At 36.9% G+C, this 17,882-nt stretch overlaps 1 protein-coding gene across 3 annotated transcripts in view; it reads right to left on the reverse strand.

Moving 5' to 3' along the window:
* RNF24 (ring finger protein 24) overlaps positions 1 to 17,882 on the reverse strand; it is a 78,797-nt gene that overhangs the window by 48,139 nt on the left and 12,776 nt on the right. Inside the window, exons 1-2 of one of the 3 annotated variants that reach the window (XM_041732341.1) lie at positions 4,628 to 5,571; positions 3,623 to 3,758 (exon numbers count right to left, since the gene is read on the reverse strand). The exons of 1 other annotated variant lie outside the window; for it this stretch is intronic. The gene's annotated coding sequence lies outside the window, so the exon portion shown is untranslated. Of the gene's footprint in view, positions 1 to 3,622; positions 3,759 to 4,627; positions 5,572 to 17,882 lie in introns of those variants that run through there. One more of the 3 variants, XM_041732339.1, reaches the window with a different exon arrangement.

The following is a 17,882-nucleotide window of genomic DNA, read 5'->3' on the forward strand; positions in this document are numbered from 1 at the left end:
ACACAGAGAGAGAGAGAGAGAGAGAGAGAGAGAGAGAGAGAGGCAGAGACACAGGCAGAGGGAGAAACAGGCACCATGCAGATAGCCCGATGTGGGACTCGATTCACGGTCTCCAGGATCACACCCTGGGCTGCAGGCGGCGCTAAACCGCTGCGCTACCGGGGCTGCCCTGCATCATAAATTTAAATATGTATTCAGCGGCCGTGCGGGCGACGGCCTGATCCTGGTAGACCCAGGATCTTTCTCTCGGTGTCTCCCATGAATAAATAAATAAAATCTTTAAAAATAAATAAATAAATTTGTAATTCATCTTGAAACTATTGCATGGAAAAAAGACCTAAAATTGGTTTTCCAAATGGTTAGTCATTTGTTCCAATAGCATTTATAAAGTTCTCTTCTGTCTTAAAATTCTACCTTTTTGGGCAGCCCGGATAGCTCAGAGGTTTAGTGCTGCCTTCAGGCTGGCGCGTGATCCTGGAGACCCGGGATCACACACTGGCCAAAGGCAGGCGTTAAACCACTGAGCCACCCAGGGATCCCCCAGAGTCACTTTTATATATGCCTGAGTCTGTTCCTGGATCTTGTAGTCCCTTCCCCGTTTTCTATGATAACGGCCTGCTTCAGCTCCCAATGTTTTGTTTTAATACAGTTTTAGCATACCAACAATTCATACACAATAGAACATTATTTTCATTAATACTCTTAAAAAATATTTTCAAGGCTATTTTTTTATACCATCTTTTTTCACATAAGCAATTTACAAAACAGCCTGTTGGGAGACAAACCATAAGAGACTGTTAACTATAGGAAACAAACCGAATGTTACTGGAGGGGAGGTGGATGGGGGATGGGGTAACTGGGTAATGGGCATTAAGGAGGGCACTTGATGTAATCAGCCCTGGGTATTATGTGCAACTGATGAATCACTAAATTCTATCTCTGAAACTAATATACTATATGTTAATTAAATTAAATTTAGATACATTAAAAAATATATACTGTTGGGAAGTTGACTAAAATTATATTAAATTTATAGCTTATTTTAGGGACCTTATTTTTCATTTATTCTAGTTTTACTTTATGCTTCTCAATAGATTTGTATAGCTTTATTCATATAGGATTTATACTTTCCTTTAGTTTATTTCCAGTTATTATACATATTTTTGTTGTTATTATAAATGGGATCTTTTCTTCTATTTTATTTTCTTTCTTTTTTCTTCCATTATATTTTCTAAGCTGGTCATTCCTGGCATAGTAAAAAGCTACTGCTTTTTGCATATTTATTTTGGAGCCTAAGATGGAAAATTTTTTAGGGTAGGTGCAACTAACTGCTTGCATAAAAATAAATCTTTTTTTAAAGATTTATTTATTTATTTATTCGTGATTGACAGAGAGAGAGAGAGAGAAAGAGAGAATGAGAGAGAGGCAGAGACACAGGCAGAGGGAGAAGCAGGCTCCATTCAGGGAGCCCGACGTGGGACTCCATCCTAGGTCTCCAAGATCATGCCCTGGGCTGAAGGCGGCGCTAAACCACTGAGTTACCCAGGCTGCCTAAGTATACTGGCTTTACGCGTCAAGTCTGGAAAATAAGTACATGCCAAACTCTCAATCTGTAGGCAAAGAAAAAACTCTACTGGAGTTTTCTTCCTATTTGCAACACCCCCCTTCCCCTGCCATTATTTAAAGGAGAGTTGCAGGAACAAAAAACTAGTTATATAGGATTTATTATAACCTATTTGTCCATTCCATCTGTCTTTCATTTTTTAAAAGATTTTATTTATTTATTAATGAGAGATACAGAGAAAGAGGCAGAGACACAGGCAGAGAGAGAGAAGCAGGCTCCATGCAGGGAGCCTGACGTGGGACTGGATCCCGGGTCTCCAGGATTACACCCTGGGCCGAAGGCAGGCACCAAACTGCTGAGCCACCCAGGCATCCCTCCATCTGTACTTTAATCTGGATCTTTTCCATTTAGCCTCAATTTTATTGACCACTCCACTATTCCGATGACATTTTTTCTCTTAAGGGATATAAATTTTGGGGATCCCTGGGTGGTGCAGCGGTTTGGTGCCTGCCTTTGGCCCAGGACGCGATCTTGGAGACCCGGGATCGAATCCCACGTCGGGCTCCCGGTGCATGGAGCCTGCTTCTCCCTCTGCCTGTGTCTCTGCCTCTCTCTCTCTCTGTGACTATCATAAATAAATAAAAATTTAAGGGATATAAAATTTTAAATACTTTTATTACCATGCTTCCAGGTTTGTTTTTGTTTTTTTTAAATTCTAACCAGGATTTTTTTTAATGCTATTAATGCTAGGTTTTTTGGGTTTTTTTTTTGGTTTTTAAATTTATTCATGACAGACGGTGGGGGGCGGGGGCAGAGACACAGGCACGGGGAGAAGCAGGCTCCATTCAGGGAGCCCGACGTGGGACTCTATCCCAGGTCTCCAGGATCATGCCCTGGGCCGAAGGCGGCGCTAAACCGCTGGGCCACCTGGGCTGCCCCTAACCAGTTTTTAATAGTCACTGTGTCATTTATCCTTTTCAACCCTATTATTGATAATCCCATTCCTTCTGCATTTTAGTTTTCTTTTTTTCTTATTTTTCATTATTCATTGTTTTCTCTGGGTTTACATAAAGCTTTTCTCTTTGTTGGTGTTGCCCAGGTTCTAAATTCAAGCTGTGGTGCTATCTTTGCTGACCACAACTGAAGTCTGTCTCCTTAAACATTTTATATTTCAGATGTTTGTTATTTTAGTGGGTCTCTTTTTACTCTGTCATATTCCCACTACTTATTTTGTGTTGGCTCTATAAAGACTTTTTCTCCATTTTTGTGTAATGATAAAGTCTCCATATTCAGTTTAAATCATTCTATCAGATATTTATTTATTTATTTATTTATTTATTTATTTATTTATTTATAAAGATTTTATTTATTTATTTGAGACAGTGATAGTGAGAGATAGCGAGAGAAATCATGAGCAGGGGGTGGGGAGAGGGAGAAGCAGGTTCCCCCTCAGCAGGAAAGCCTGATATGGGCTCCATCCCAGGACCCCAGGACCATGACCTGAGCCCAAGGCAAGATGCTTAACCAAGTGAGCCACCCAGGTGCCCCATTCCATCAGATTTTTATGAGATTTCACTTTGATAACAGTGAGGTATTCAAATTTGATGTCTTCTATTCCTCTGTGACCTTTATCCCACGCACAACCATAAATGCATTATAATTTCACAAATAATCTCTTAGCGGCACATAATGACCAACTTCTATTTAATTCACAGTCTTGTGGTTAACTAAGGATGGAACTCTTAAAGAGTATTGATCCTCTTAAAGAGGATTGTAGGAAAAGAGGAGAGTAATGCTGAGATAAAAGGAGTATGAAATGAGAAGTTGTAAGGAAGGAAAATACTTCACATCAGAATTACAAAGGCAGTGAAAAGAAATAAGATGCAATGAGAAGTTCTCATTCTCAACATGAAACAAACCTTAGGTGTAATACAATACCTGCTTACTTTTAGAATAATCGGATTTTTCCCCCAAGAAAACAACATGTTTTTTCTCACAACAAAAGAATTCAAAATGCAATAGGAGAACAATGCCTATGTCACTCAAAACTCTAATTACCTGGGGATGTTTAATTTTCAACATCTCTTAAGTTTGATGAATGGGCCAGTGAGCCTCTTTCTTTAGAGATAGATCATATTCTACATTAATGGCTCATCATCTCCTGAGTTCCTGTGCATGTGGGCATAATAGACACCTGCAGAGCATAAAACAAATATAATTCTTAAAAATTTGGTAAAAGCTTCCAGTTGCCAGAGGAAATAGATTATTGTTGGGGTAATGGTAATCTACTTATTTACTAGAATACAAAGATGGATTATGAAAGGAAAAATCTTCAGTATTAACTTTTTTGAAAAAATTTTCAATTTTGTAATGGATATGTTATTTGAGAAATTATTTTGAGAAATTATTATATCTTTTCTACTTCTTCAAGAAAACCAACCTAATTATCAAGAAGGTATTAAAATAACCATTTGCAGATGATAGTAAAATAAAAAATACTTATTAATAAATATAAACAATCTATATTAATATGAAAGACACAAAAGATGTAAATAATTGAAAACATGTATCTACTTCTTGGCAGTGGAAACTCAATACTAGGGATCCCTGGGTGGCGCAGCGGATTGGCACCTGCCTTTGGCCCAGGGCGCGATCCTGGAGACCCGGGATCGAATCCCATGTCGGGCTCCCGGTGCATGGAGCCTGCTTCTCCCTCTGCCTGTGTCTCTGCCTCTCTCTCTATCTCTCTGTGACTATCATAAATAAATAAAAATAAATAAATAAATAAAAAAATTAAAAAAAAGGAAACTCAATACTATAAAGATGTCAATTTTCTTTAAATCTAATGCAAACAAAATAAAAAATATTGACAGAATTTGGCTTTTTTGGAGGGCAGAAGGTGGTTAGAGAAGCTAATTCTAGTTCAATAGGAAATATGAAAATGAGAGAACAGCCAGACACATTCCAAAAAAGAAAAACTTGTGTTTCCACCATATGAACTGACAGATTAACAGGACAGAATAGAGATATGGTAGTTAATCATAGCTGCTGTTTGCCAAATACCTTCATCTTTCCATCTTCCACCTTCATTTTTCCATGTACATTCACTGTACATTGCATGTACAGTCAATACATGCATGACTGTATTGATGGTGTGAGACTCTCCAGAGCCCTCTTTCCTTTAGCCAGGACAACCAGCAATGTTCAAGATGACAGCAACTCTGTTAGCCAAAGTTTTTGAGTAAAAGTCATGGCACAGAACTTCCAAGTGACCTTTAATGGCCTTGTACCAAAAGGAAAGATATTTCTTATTATAAGCCACTAAGATTTTTTTTTAAGCCACTAAGATTCTGAGGTTGTTTGTTACTATGGTATAACCTAGCCTACCCTGGTAGATACAAAAAATCTGAAGAGCAGTCCAAATTCATATAGGAATCTAATATACCATAAAGTTGATATTACCTAGTAGTTGATATTACTTATTAGCAAGCTCTCTCATACATTATTGCCAATTAGTAAAACTATCAGCCTCCACGAGAACTTAGCAAAATTATACATGGATTTACACTGATTCAGCAACTCTACATTTAGTATTTTAACTTCCTTTAAAAAAAAAAGGATTTTATTTAGTTGAGAGTGTGCACATACCTATACTTGTGAGCTGGGGGGAGGGCCAGGGATGGAGGGAGGGACAAGCAGATTCCCTGCTGAGTGGGGAGTCAGACATGGGGCTAATCCTAGGGCCTCAAGATCATGACCTGAGCCAAAGTCAGATGCTTACTGACTGAGCCATGCAGGTGCCCCAATAATTTAACAGTCAAATATGCTTACATGTGTACTCAAAACCACATATGTACCAGGGTCTTTGCAGCCTTGCTTATAATAGCCAAAAGGCTAGAAGCAACCTAAACATGTAACTGGTTATAGTTTATCACCAGAGCCTAAATTTACAATTGTTAAAAAAAAAATGCTATAAATAAGATATTTAGGAATAAACCTAACTGAAGAGGTGAGAGACCTATACTCTGAAAACTATAAAATACTGATGAAAGCAACTGAAAATGACAAAGAAGTGTAAAGACATTCCATGCTCATGGATTGGGAGAAAAAATATTGTTAGAATGTCTATACTACCCGAAGCAATCTATACATTTAATGAAATCCCTATCAAAATACCAACAACATTTTTCATAGAGCCAGAACAAACAATCCTAAAATTTGTATGGAACCTGAAAAAGAAAAACAATGCTGGAGGCACAATTCCAGACTTCAAGTTATATTACAAAGCTGTAGCAATCAAAACAGTATGGTACTGGCACAAAAATAGACACAAAGATAATGAAACAGAATGAAAAACCCAAAAATAAAGCCACACTTACATGACCAATTAATCTTTGGCAAAGCAGGAAGAATATCCAATGGGAAACAGTCTCTTCAAAAAATGGTGTTGCAAGGGACACCTGGATGGCTCAGTGGTTAAGTGCTTGCCTTCAGCCCAGGGCGTGATCTTGGAGTCCTGGGATTGAGTCCCACATCAGGCTCCCTGCATGGAGCCTGCTTCTCCCTCTCCTTCTCTGTGTCTCATGAATAAATAAATAAAATCTTTAAAAAACAAAACAGAACAAAAAACATGGTGTTGGGCAGCCCCGGTGGCGCAGCGGTTTAGCGCCGCCTGCAGCCCCAGGCGTGATCCTGGAGACCCTGGATGGAGTCCCACGTCAGGCTCTCTGCGTGGTGCCTGCTTCTCCCTCTGCCTGTATCTCTGCCTCTCTCTCTCTCTCTCTCTCTCTCTCTCTGTCTCTATGAATAAATAAATAAAAAATCTTAAAAAAATGGTGTTGGGAAAACTGGACAGCAACACATAAAAAAATAAATTTGAAATGGATTAAATACCAAAATGTGAGACCTGAAGCTATAAAAATCCTAGAAATGAACATGGGCAGTAACTTCTTTGACATCAGTTGTAGCAATTTTTTTCTAGATATGTCTCCTGAGGCAAGGGAAACAAAAGCAAAAATAACTATTGGGACTATACCAAAATTTTGAAAAGCTTCTGCACAGAGAAGGAAACAATCAACAAAACTAAAAGGCAACCTATGGAATGGAAGAAGGTATTTACAAATAATATATCCAATAAAGGGTTAGTATCCAAAATACATAAAGAACTTCTAAAACTCAATACCCAAAAAACAAATAATCCAATTAAAAATGACCAGAAGACATGAACAGATATTTCTCCAAAGAAGACATACAGATGGCCAATAGACACATGAAAAGATGCTCACTATTACTTATCACTAGGGAAATGCAAATCAAAACTACAATGAGCTATCATCACCTTACACCTGGCAGAACAGCTAAAATCAACAACACAGGAAACAACAGGTGTTGGGGAGAATGTGGAGAAAAAGGAACCCTACTGCACTGTTGGTGGGAATGCAAACTGGAGCAGCCACTCTAGAAAGCCATATGGAGGTTCCTCAAAAAGTTAAAAATAGAACTACCCTACAATCCAGCAATCACACCACTGGGTACTTACCCAAAGAATACAAAGACACCAATTCAAAGGGAGACATGCACCCCTATGTTTATTGCAGCATTATTTACAATAGTCAAAATTTGGAAGCAGCCCAAGTGTCCATTGATTGATGAATAAAGATGATGTATAAATATACAATGGAATATTAGTCATAAAAAATGAAATCTTACCATTTACAACATGGATAGAGCTAAAGAATATAACACTAAGCAAAATAAACCAGTTAGAGAAAGACAAATACCATATGATTTCACTCATGTGGAATTTTAAAAACTTTTAATTTAAATTCAGTTAATTAACATATAACATATTATTGTTTCAGAGGTGAAGGTCAGTGATTCATATGTAGAATTGAAGAAACAAATGAACAAAGGGGAAAAAAAGAGGCAAACCAAGAAACAGACTCTTAACTATAGAGAACAAACTGACCACTATGAGAAGAGAGGGGGGGTGGGGGCATGGATGCAATAAGTGATGGGGATTAAAGAGTGCACTTGTCATGATGAGCACCAGATGATTTTTAAAAAAGTTTTCAAAAAAGATTAAGATTTTATTTATTAAAAAAAAAGATTTTATTTATTTACTCATGAGAGACACACAGAGAGAAGCAGAGACACAGGCAAAGGGAGAAGCGAGTTCCCTGCGGGGAGCCTGATGCGGAACTTGATCCCAGGACTCTGGGATCATGACCTGAGCCAAAGGAAGATCCTCAACCACTGATCCACTCAGGTGCCCCTAAAAGATTTTAAAAATGTAGATTGTGCTGATCTGTCATCATTTCATGATAATATCACTAAGTAAACAAAATAAAAACAAGGTATAAAAATGTTTATGTGGTACATTACCATAAATGTAAAAAGATTGAGAAGCTAGCTTTGTATATGTCAAACATGTCTCTTAGAAGGATATTCATAAAAAACTGGTATCAGTGACTATTTCTGACAGGGCTGGAATACTGATTTTTCACTGAATAGCTATTTAAAATACCTTTTGTATTTTATAATATGTGCACGTATTACTTATTATAAGAGAATAAAAAAGAAATTTAATTGTAAATGGAGATAGAAAAAGGTTCCCTGTGTTTATTTGTAACAATTTGTAAGGATTTTTCAAATTTGATTATTATTTCAAGGACCTGTTTAAAATCTTGGCCTTATCTGGATAGACATGGTGAGGAAAATTTTCCACAAGATTTATTAGATAAATATCCTATAGCTACCCATCTTAAATCGACATTTGCTTAATTATTTCATGATGATCTTAATTCTTCCTTTACAAGTAAATATATTTCTTCTCTGAGTTGTCTAATATTTCTAGAACAATGTTAAAAATACAATGGATATTGTTGTCTTATTTGTAATCTTAGGAGATTGCTGTTTTATCAATAAATAGAATGTTCATAGCATGAGACACAGAGACAGACACATTGACACCATATATTAAGGAAGTCTCCATTTGTTCATAATAAACTACTTTTTACTGAATTGGAAAATGCATTCCTTGAGGATTTTACTTTTATTTTACCAATTCAGTAACAATTCATCGTTTTCATTTTTCTCTTATTCAAAGGTAAGCACTTGGGGACTACTGATGAGCAGCTTTGACTTCACTAGAAGATCTTCTATTGCTTTGATCTTTTGGTCTTGGTTTTAGATTGGGATTTTTTGAAAAAGAACCTGGTTGATCTATGTGAGGCTGCTTTAGTGAAGCAACTAAATCAGTAGACAGACACAGCAAGAAGAATTAACATATGATTGAAGTGACACAGCAGCCTTCCACCACTGAATCAGAGCATTTAACCATCTGAAATATGGACTAGAACCAACTTTACACCCCTCAGATATAAAATTAAAAAATAAAATAAAATTTTACCACAGACAGTTGGCAGCACTACTTAAATATTCTGACTGAGCTCCTTTTTTCCAATTTATTATAGAATAACTTTTGGAAACAAACTACAGGATTACAAGTCTCATGTAATTAGTAGGCTGAACATTTTAACTTTCTAGGGTCTTTCTTGAAAATAGCTACATAGATTCCATTGATGGCTTTTACTTTAAATTTCAGGAAAATCAACAAATTTGGAGCTTTCATATTTGAAATTCTTTTCTTAGTGTTATGACTTCTAAAGCAAAAGGGCTAGACATTGGCTTAAGTAAGAAAAAATGTGCATGTAAATCTCTATGTTAAATAGACTATATATAATATTCAGTTTACTGCTTCGTGTTTCTTAATCATATTGATTCAAGCTCAAATGATTGTTTTTTTTAATGTTTTATATATATATAAGATTTATTCATTCATTCATTCATTCATTCATTCATTCAGAGAGACAGAGAGAGAGAGGCAGAGACACAGGCAGAGGGAGAAGCAGGCTCCATGCAGGGACCCTGATGTGACTCCAGGGTCTCCAGGATCACTCCCCTGGCTGCAGGTGGCGCTAAACTGCTGCGCCACCAGGGCTGCCCTCAAAATGATTGTTAATGAAAAAGATTCAAAATATTATTAGCGGGATCCCTGGGTGGCGCAGCGGTTTGGCGCCTGCCTTTGGCCCAGGGCCCGATCCTGGAGACACGGGATCGAATCCCACGTCGGGCTCCCGGTGCATGGAGCCTGCTTCTCCCTCTGCCTGTGTCTCTGCCTCTCTCTCTCTCTGTGACTATCATAAATAAATAAAAATTAAAAAAAAATATTATTAGCACAATTATAAATGTTAACACCTATGGATTTTGATTGCACTCAGTGCTGCAATACAATTAATCTAGGAAAAAATCACCTCAAAAATTACTGAAACTGGAGAATCCTTTTTCTTCAAACAATTCTTTAGGATACGAACCAAAATGAGCATTTTGCATAGTGTTTTAGAGTTTATGGGTAGTATTTACATAAATTTTATTTAATCCTTAAAATCACTGTGGGGTGGGTATTATACTCTGTATTCAGATGATGGAATTAAGACTTAAAAAGTCCAGTTAACTCCCAACTGAAACCACTGAATGGTGGAAGAGGGGCTGAAACTCCTATCTGAATCCCATAAGATTTTGCTGCCTTCCACAGACCTTACTAAGCTTGTATCTGACTATTAGTGTTTGAATGCATGCACAAATAAAATGATTTCTATGACAAGCTCATTTGGGCAGTCAGTATGCTGATACATCCTGGGTCACTGTCATTGCCTTTGAGAGAAACTCAAGAAAGGCGAACACCAGAATTGCCAATTTGGAACTGTGGGGGGGGGGGGAATATATATATATATATTTAAACTTTTGATTTTGAAATAACTTTAGATTTACAGAAAAGTTGCACAAGTTACCATAAACTCTTCATCTAGCTTCCTCTATTGTTAAATTCTTACACAACCATGGTATAAGGACAGGAAATCAACACTGGTACAATACTATTAACTAAACTGCAGATCCAAATGTCACTAGTTTTTCTATTGATGTTCTTTTTCTTTTCTTGGATCCAATCCAAGATCTTATGTCACATTTAGTTATGTCTCTTTAGTCTTCTCCAATCTGTGACAAAGAACTGTTTTTTTTTTTTAATTAAAATTAATCAAAGCTTTATTCTGAAAATGTCATGGCATTTCTGGAAACAGCACTGAATATTGAAAACTTGCCTTGGGAATTGCTGAGTGTATGCAATAACCAAGAAAATATCCTGAAATAAGGAGCAAGAGTGGCCCTAAAGACAGAAAAAGAGTCAGTCTTTAAATAAAGGGGAATGTTGGGTGTGATAATCTGGAGAAGCCAGTTGTATTTAAAGCATTTGCCCACAGAAAATTTATCAACAATTTTAATACCCTGGAAAAACACAGAGTACCAGACAGAAATCAATACAACTCTGTTTAATGGAGCAGTCATGAAAGATAAATTTGTTTTTAAATTAAAGGACGTGAGTTTGTTCAGTCTATAGGTAAGGTAACTTAATAATTACATTCAAGTATACAAAAGGTTATTAGAAGGCACTAATTTCCTTTATATATATATACATATATATATATAATTTTCTTTATATATGGGACCCCTTTTGTAAATTGTAGCATAAAAGTGGCTGAGTGGTGGGTGATCTAATTCAAACCCTGAACCACTGAGAAAGTGCAGTCTCTAGACCCTATCCAAGTTACTTTGGGATACGTGGCAAGAAGGTTCTCTATAAACCTTTACAGGTTACCTCCTATTCTTGAGAGTTCTTTGAGCACATTAATTCCAGAAATTTACTGGGGAATTCTCAATTACCCAGTAACGGTAATGGTTTTTCAGAATTCTTACATGAACTATGAATCCCTGAAGAAGAAAAGTTACAAGGCATAAATTATATGTACTAAAACCTAAAAAAGTTAAATAAACCACAAGCACTTCTAGAGTGATAAAACAGGAACAAGCTAACAAATGAAAAAGACTCTGTTGTTTGAAGAGTCTGTTATTGTACAACCTTAAAAGTAAGAGAAAGCAATATATATGTGATTGATTCTTGAAAATAGCTACATAGATTCCATTGATGGCTTTTACTTTAAATTTCAGGAAAATCAACAAATTTGGAGCTTTCATATTTTTCATATTTAGAAATTCACCAGCCAGGAAATGAGGGTAAATCAGAGGGCTCCATCACAATAAGTAAGCTCTATGGATGATGCCATAAGAAGAGGCATTAAGTGTAGAGTCAACTTTAGCTACTCCCCTAGCTAGGACTGCAGGCAAGTCTCAATTTCCTCATGTGCTAAGTTAACAACATCTGTCTCTGGAAAGTGTACCTGGTACAGAGTGTTCATCAGCATTATCAAGATCTTCTCTAGTTCTGTGGTGTGAGGTTAGCATTGAGTTGGGGTCTGAGGTTTCTTGCATCAAGGACAATTTGAGCCTAGGCTACAATTTCCTGGGCCACTTTGTTTCAATCCAAATCTTTGAGCCTGAGCCATGAGTGGACTGCTTTCTAAAGTGATTTGGAGTAGGGAATTCTGAATTCGTTTAGCTACATATCTTCAACAACTGCTTCTAGATGTCTAATCTGTGTAAATGAAAAGCCTATCAGTTTTTAGATCTTAATTTTGTAAAATTCTACAGTCATAAAATAGCATCTAAGATGCTCACAACTAACTCAGCAAATCCCAAATAGTTATGAAACCAGCAAAGTATTCAGGCTGCCTGGTTCTTTGATACTGGTGATAATTACCTTAAGTTTCTAGATATTATGGTCCTATGCATGGCCTCAAAGTCTCTCCTTTGTTTACTGGGATCACTTTGTTCTTTTAGGACAGATATGAGAAGACTTCATCGTTAAGATGATTTCAGGCAGACTATGGAACAGCTGAGATAATGGCACAAATGAAACATGTTAGTTCAATATTCTGGGGGTGAGTCTGGTTCTGCTGATTTTGGATTTTTAAAAATTCTGAAAAGGTCACAACCATTCCAGAACAGTGAATAATTCTCTCAAAACGAGTTTTTAAGAGTTAAGACTTGCAATATCATTAGCCCTGGAAGTTCTTTCCTATATAAAAACATTTTATAAGACCACTACTAATCTTCATCATGCAAAATACTATTATTTTGACTTTGTATATGGATATAGTAAAGACTATTTACAAGTTTGTAATTTTTTCCCCCTTCAAGATCAAGGATAAGAGATGGGTGGCTCAGGTCAGATGAAGTCTTACAGGGCATATGTTCCTGCCCTGTAAAAGTAAGTAAAGTCACTGTATATTTAGGGTTAGGTCTACTTTCTGTTTGATCAGTTTTCTTAGGGGCTACTGGGCTCAGTGAGAAAAATCCATACTAACTAAACTCACAAGAGGCTAGCTCATAAATCATAATATCAGCTCATGAATTCAAACTATGAAATATATCTAGCAGTTCTCTCTTGGAAGATTCTGTGCATTAACTCAATTACAGAAAAGAGAATCATATATTCTTGAGATGTTCCCATTACATTGTCAGCTCTTCACCTGTAAAATGACATTTTCATTTTAAGAACCAGGATCACGTACAGAAATACAAAACACTTCTTTGGTGGAAAGATACAATGGCAAATGCTCCTTAGTTTTCCCTTTGTTAATCATTAACCAGACTAGCAGACTCCTCACCTCCCAACATCTTTTCTCCCTTTCTTCCATGGTAGGTAGAATTTGGAATAAAATAGACACATGGCCATACTTCCTAGCTTTCCTCAAAGATACTCATGGCCACCTGTCTCATGGATTTACATGGAAATATCTGGAAATCATGCTTACAGGGCACTGAAAGTACCTTCTATTTTCTGCTTCATCCCTTTCTCCATCCTGCTTCCTGTAATGCAGATGCCACCACCTTGCTCAGTAAGTTTACACCCAAGAGAGAGGGTAGAGTGCCAAGAAGGAAAAAAGGGACAATTGGTAAGAGGTCCCTGATGCCATGAAGCTCCATACCAGACTTATGCTAACTTTTACATGAGTGAGAAATATAATTTAATGTTTTAAGCCACTTTGTTGTTTTGGGTTTTTTGCCACTCATAGCTGAACCAATTTATCTAATATACAGATGTTCTAGGTAAGTGTTATTTTAAATTATTTTGTATTAACAGACCATTTGGAATAATAGACCATGGCTTCTAATTCTAGTACAGAAAAATATGATTTTTGCTAAGACAAATCATTAGCCTTCTGTCATTACACCACATTAGATAACTAATTAGAGCACAGGAAATCTGCATTACAATGCTAACATCTTGATGCAATGTAGGAAGTAGTCTAGGACCATCAGTAATACTTTTGCCAATTACCTTCAGAGAGCCACAGAGTTAAAGATCATCAGTACTAATTATCATAGTCCAACTGCTCTACTTTACAGAGGAAGAACCTGAGGCACAGAGAGTCTGGGTTTTTCAAAGTCAAAAGGCTGTTCCCCCCACCACCACCCTGCTTTTTAAACTACATCCACAAAATTGGAGGCAATGTGCTCTGAAGATTATATTTCTGTGCATCCTGCTTCCAACATTTATACTAATAATCATTGGTTATCCCCAAATAAAACACCTAAGCTTTAGCTCATCAAGCTCACATAAAAATAAACATTAGGGGCAGCCTGGGTGGCTCAGCGGTTTAGCGTCGCCTTCCACCCAGGGTGTGATCCTGAAGACCTGGGATAGAGTCCCCCATCGGCTCCCTGCATGGTGCCTGCTTCTCCCTCTGCCTGTGCCTCTCTCTCTCTGTCTCTCATGAATAAATAAACTCTCAAAAAAAAAAAACATTAGCATGTACCCACAGACATTTTATAATAATGTCTGAATTATGCAGAATATTTAGCAGGAAAATTAGTTACAAGAGGAAAATAGCCAATAAAAACGACAGTGGTGCAACAGTTTTAGTTACATTAGTCCCACAGAGTTATTATTATCTTATTATCCATACTGAATGATGTACCAATAATTATGACATTATTCACATACACAAATGCTGCTAATAAGAATGCTGAGACATGAATCTTTTCCACATTCAGTGTTAGAACACCATTCTTTGGTTTGCAGCTACAGTAACTATTTACAGTGCTTTTTTCATCATTTGTGACTGACAACCAGTCCTGGAATACGAATCAACTTTATTTAAAAAAAAATCATTTAGTCTCTTCTTCCCACAGGATAGGTCAGTATGCTGCTAGGAACTTTAATATCTCTTCATTATAAAAGAGAAACATAGATAGACCTTGAAAATATCATGGTAGGTAAAACAAAGCCAATCACAAAGGACTACATATTGTCTGATTCTTTTTTTTTTTAAGATTTTTATTTATTTATTCATGAGAGACGAAGAGAGAGAGGTACAGTGACACAGGCAGAGGAAGAAGCAGGCTCCCTGCAAGAAGCCTGATGCAGGAATCAATCCTGGAACTCCAGGATCACACTGAAGGCAGAGGCTCAGCCACCGAGTCACCCAGGAGTCCCTTGCTGGATTCTTTTCATATGAAAGCCCAGAACAGGCAAGTCTATAGAGACTGAAAGAGTAGATTAGTAACTGCTTAGGGTGGAGAATGGGGGGGTGATGGTGGCAGGATTGAGGAGTGATGGCTTAAGGTGAAGGGTTTCTTTTTTTTTTTTTTTTAATTTTTTTTAAATTTATTTATTTATGATAGGCACACAGTGAGAGAGAGAGGCAGAGACACAGGCAGAGGGAGAAGCAGGCTCCATGCACCGGGAGCCCGACGTGGGATTCGATCCCGGGTCTCCAGGATCGCGCCCTGGGCCAAAGGCAGGCGCCAAACCGCTGCGCCACCCAGGGATCCCAAGGTGAAGGGTTTCTTTTTGGGTAATAATGAAAATATTCTAAAAGTGATTGTGGTAATGAATGCCTAACTCTGAATATGCCAAAAGCCACTGCATTATACACTTTAAATATATGGGCTATAAATGTCTTGTAAAAGCTGTTTTAAAAGGGGGGTGGGGCAGAGAGAGCAGAGTTAACCATCAGAAATGATGTATCCAGAGTCTCCTAAAAAGTTAAGAAAGTATGTAGAGCAGTTAAGTAGTAACAACTTTTTTTTTTTTTTTTTATATCATCTGACCACCACTGGAATGGAACCTCTAACCAGCCACAGTTCAGTAACCAGGCTAAAATGCAGCATAACTGGTTCCATCCTTATGTAAAGGAGGGAATTGAGATGTAGCAAAGATTGTTTGGTCTTGTGTTCACTCTTTCCATGTCCCATCCCTTGTCTAATAACAAAAATCATTGGGAGAGCACTTTATTAAAGGAGATAGACTATACTCACAATATCTCTGAATTCAGCTATAAATTTAATAATTCTGAAGCATTCCATCATAATTACCTCCATCTGAGGCTAAGAGAGGTAGTGACTCACCAAAGCCACACAGTTAACAAATAGTAGGGCCAAAACTTAAATATCACATGCCTTTTTTGACTTTATGAACATAAACTTGGAACTAACTATGCAAAAAATACATGCTTGGGTTTTTGAGAGTTGGAAAGTTAGTCTGAATAAAATCTAAATGCAGGTCCACTGATTCCACTGCATTTGTGGTTAGTTATCTTAGCCTGCAGAAAGTACTGAAATTCCTTATAAGGAGCCAGTTTTCATTTGCTTTATAGGAACTTCTAAGTTAGATCATATTTAAAATATCAGAAAAAAACATTAGAGTTACAACCTCAAATCTAATAAATTCAGAACTGAACTATACCTTAACTTCATTAAATGTACTGGAGTTATTCAATAAGAGTTTCTTACCATAAGATATGAAATTTCTAAAAAAAAAAAAAAAGATATGAAATTTCTATAAATTCAGAATGAACAATACCTGGTACTTAAAAGATACTCAATAGGCATTTATTGACCTGAATAAAGGTAAGATGGTAAATCCAAGCAGCATACTGGGTGAAATAATTGAAATTCCCTAAAAGACAAAAATCATTCTGTGTCTGGCAGAGGGAGGAAGGAGAATATACTAGCTTTCTGGCCTTGAAAGAGCAGAGTTTCAACCCCACTAATTCAGTGCTCCACAACTTTCTAGCACACACAGCATTTAACAAGCAAGGGAACAGGACAAAGGGTGCATGGTGGGGTCCAAGCCCAGGGTCTTCTGGCTGCATTAAATGAAGGTGAGGAGGCAATAGCTGAAACACAATTGCCTAGAGAGCTCTTTAAAAAAAAAAAAAAATTAAATAAAAAATAGCACTATCTTCATCCAAATAGTGAAATCAACCCTATTACTCAGCAAATACAACTTAAAGAGAGTAGGTGTTCCAAAAGCATCTGTTCTATAGGTAGGAAAATGCAATGGATTTTTGTTTTTGTTTTTTGGTTTGTTTTGATGCTAAAACCTGGGGAAAATGTAATTTTCAATACTAAAATCATTTTAGAGACCTGATGAGTAATTAGCTTTGAATCTTAGCTCAACTGACTAAAAATAAGCATACTGATTTTATCTATGGTCTTTTGAGGTATCCTTTTATAACAGCATTCTCTGTCTTTCAGAAAAGACCCACAGCATTATTATTTAAAAATAAACAGTATAACCATAGCAAGGGTTTGCCTATGAGAAATCATACTAGCATAAACTTTTAAACGTCTTAAATAACATTAGAGGCTCTCTAGAGATGGTCACTAAGAACATTGGCTAATTTTCATTTTTTAAAATATTTTATTTATTTATTTGAGACAGAGTGAGAGTGCATGGGTTGGGGGAAGGGGCAGAGATAAAGGGAAAAGCAGACTCCCTGCTGACCCTGGAGCCCAAGGCTGGGCTCCACATGGGGCTCCACGCAGGGCTGGATCCCGGGACCCTGAGATTATGACCTGAGCCGAAGTCAGACACTTAACCAACTGAGCCACTCAGGCATCCCTTTAATTTTTATTTGATATCAAGGTTACTTTCCCCACAACAAACAAATTCAAAAGATGAGTGAAAACGATCTGGCTTAAGGTAAAATGGAACAGGACAAATAAATATGCCGTTTTTCAGTACAATTTGATTCTATAGTTCTACTCAATGAGAACATGAAGACATGAAGTTTAAATGAGGTATTATGAGACTTGGTAATCAACAGACTCCCATAAAGTACAATTTAAATAAAAAGAATGATATTCAATAAAGAATTCTGTCTTTAAAGATATTTAAGCATTAATACTATAACATACAACTTTGATTTCTTTAGTCTACATCCAATTTCATGAAAACACTGACAATATTTTAGGGAAATTTACACAAAATACTCAGCCTATAAAAGGATGGATGGATTTAGACATTCAGGAGCTGGGCCAAATTGACTCTAGAAATCCCCTGATTTTTAAA

Source organism: Vulpes lagopus, chromosome 18, assembly GCF_018345385.1.
Source record: "Vulpes lagopus strain Blue_001 chromosome 18, ASM1834538v1, whole genome shotgun sequence".
NCBI classification, from domain to species: domain Eukaryota; kingdom Metazoa; phylum Chordata; class Mammalia; order Carnivora; family Canidae; genus Vulpes; species Vulpes lagopus.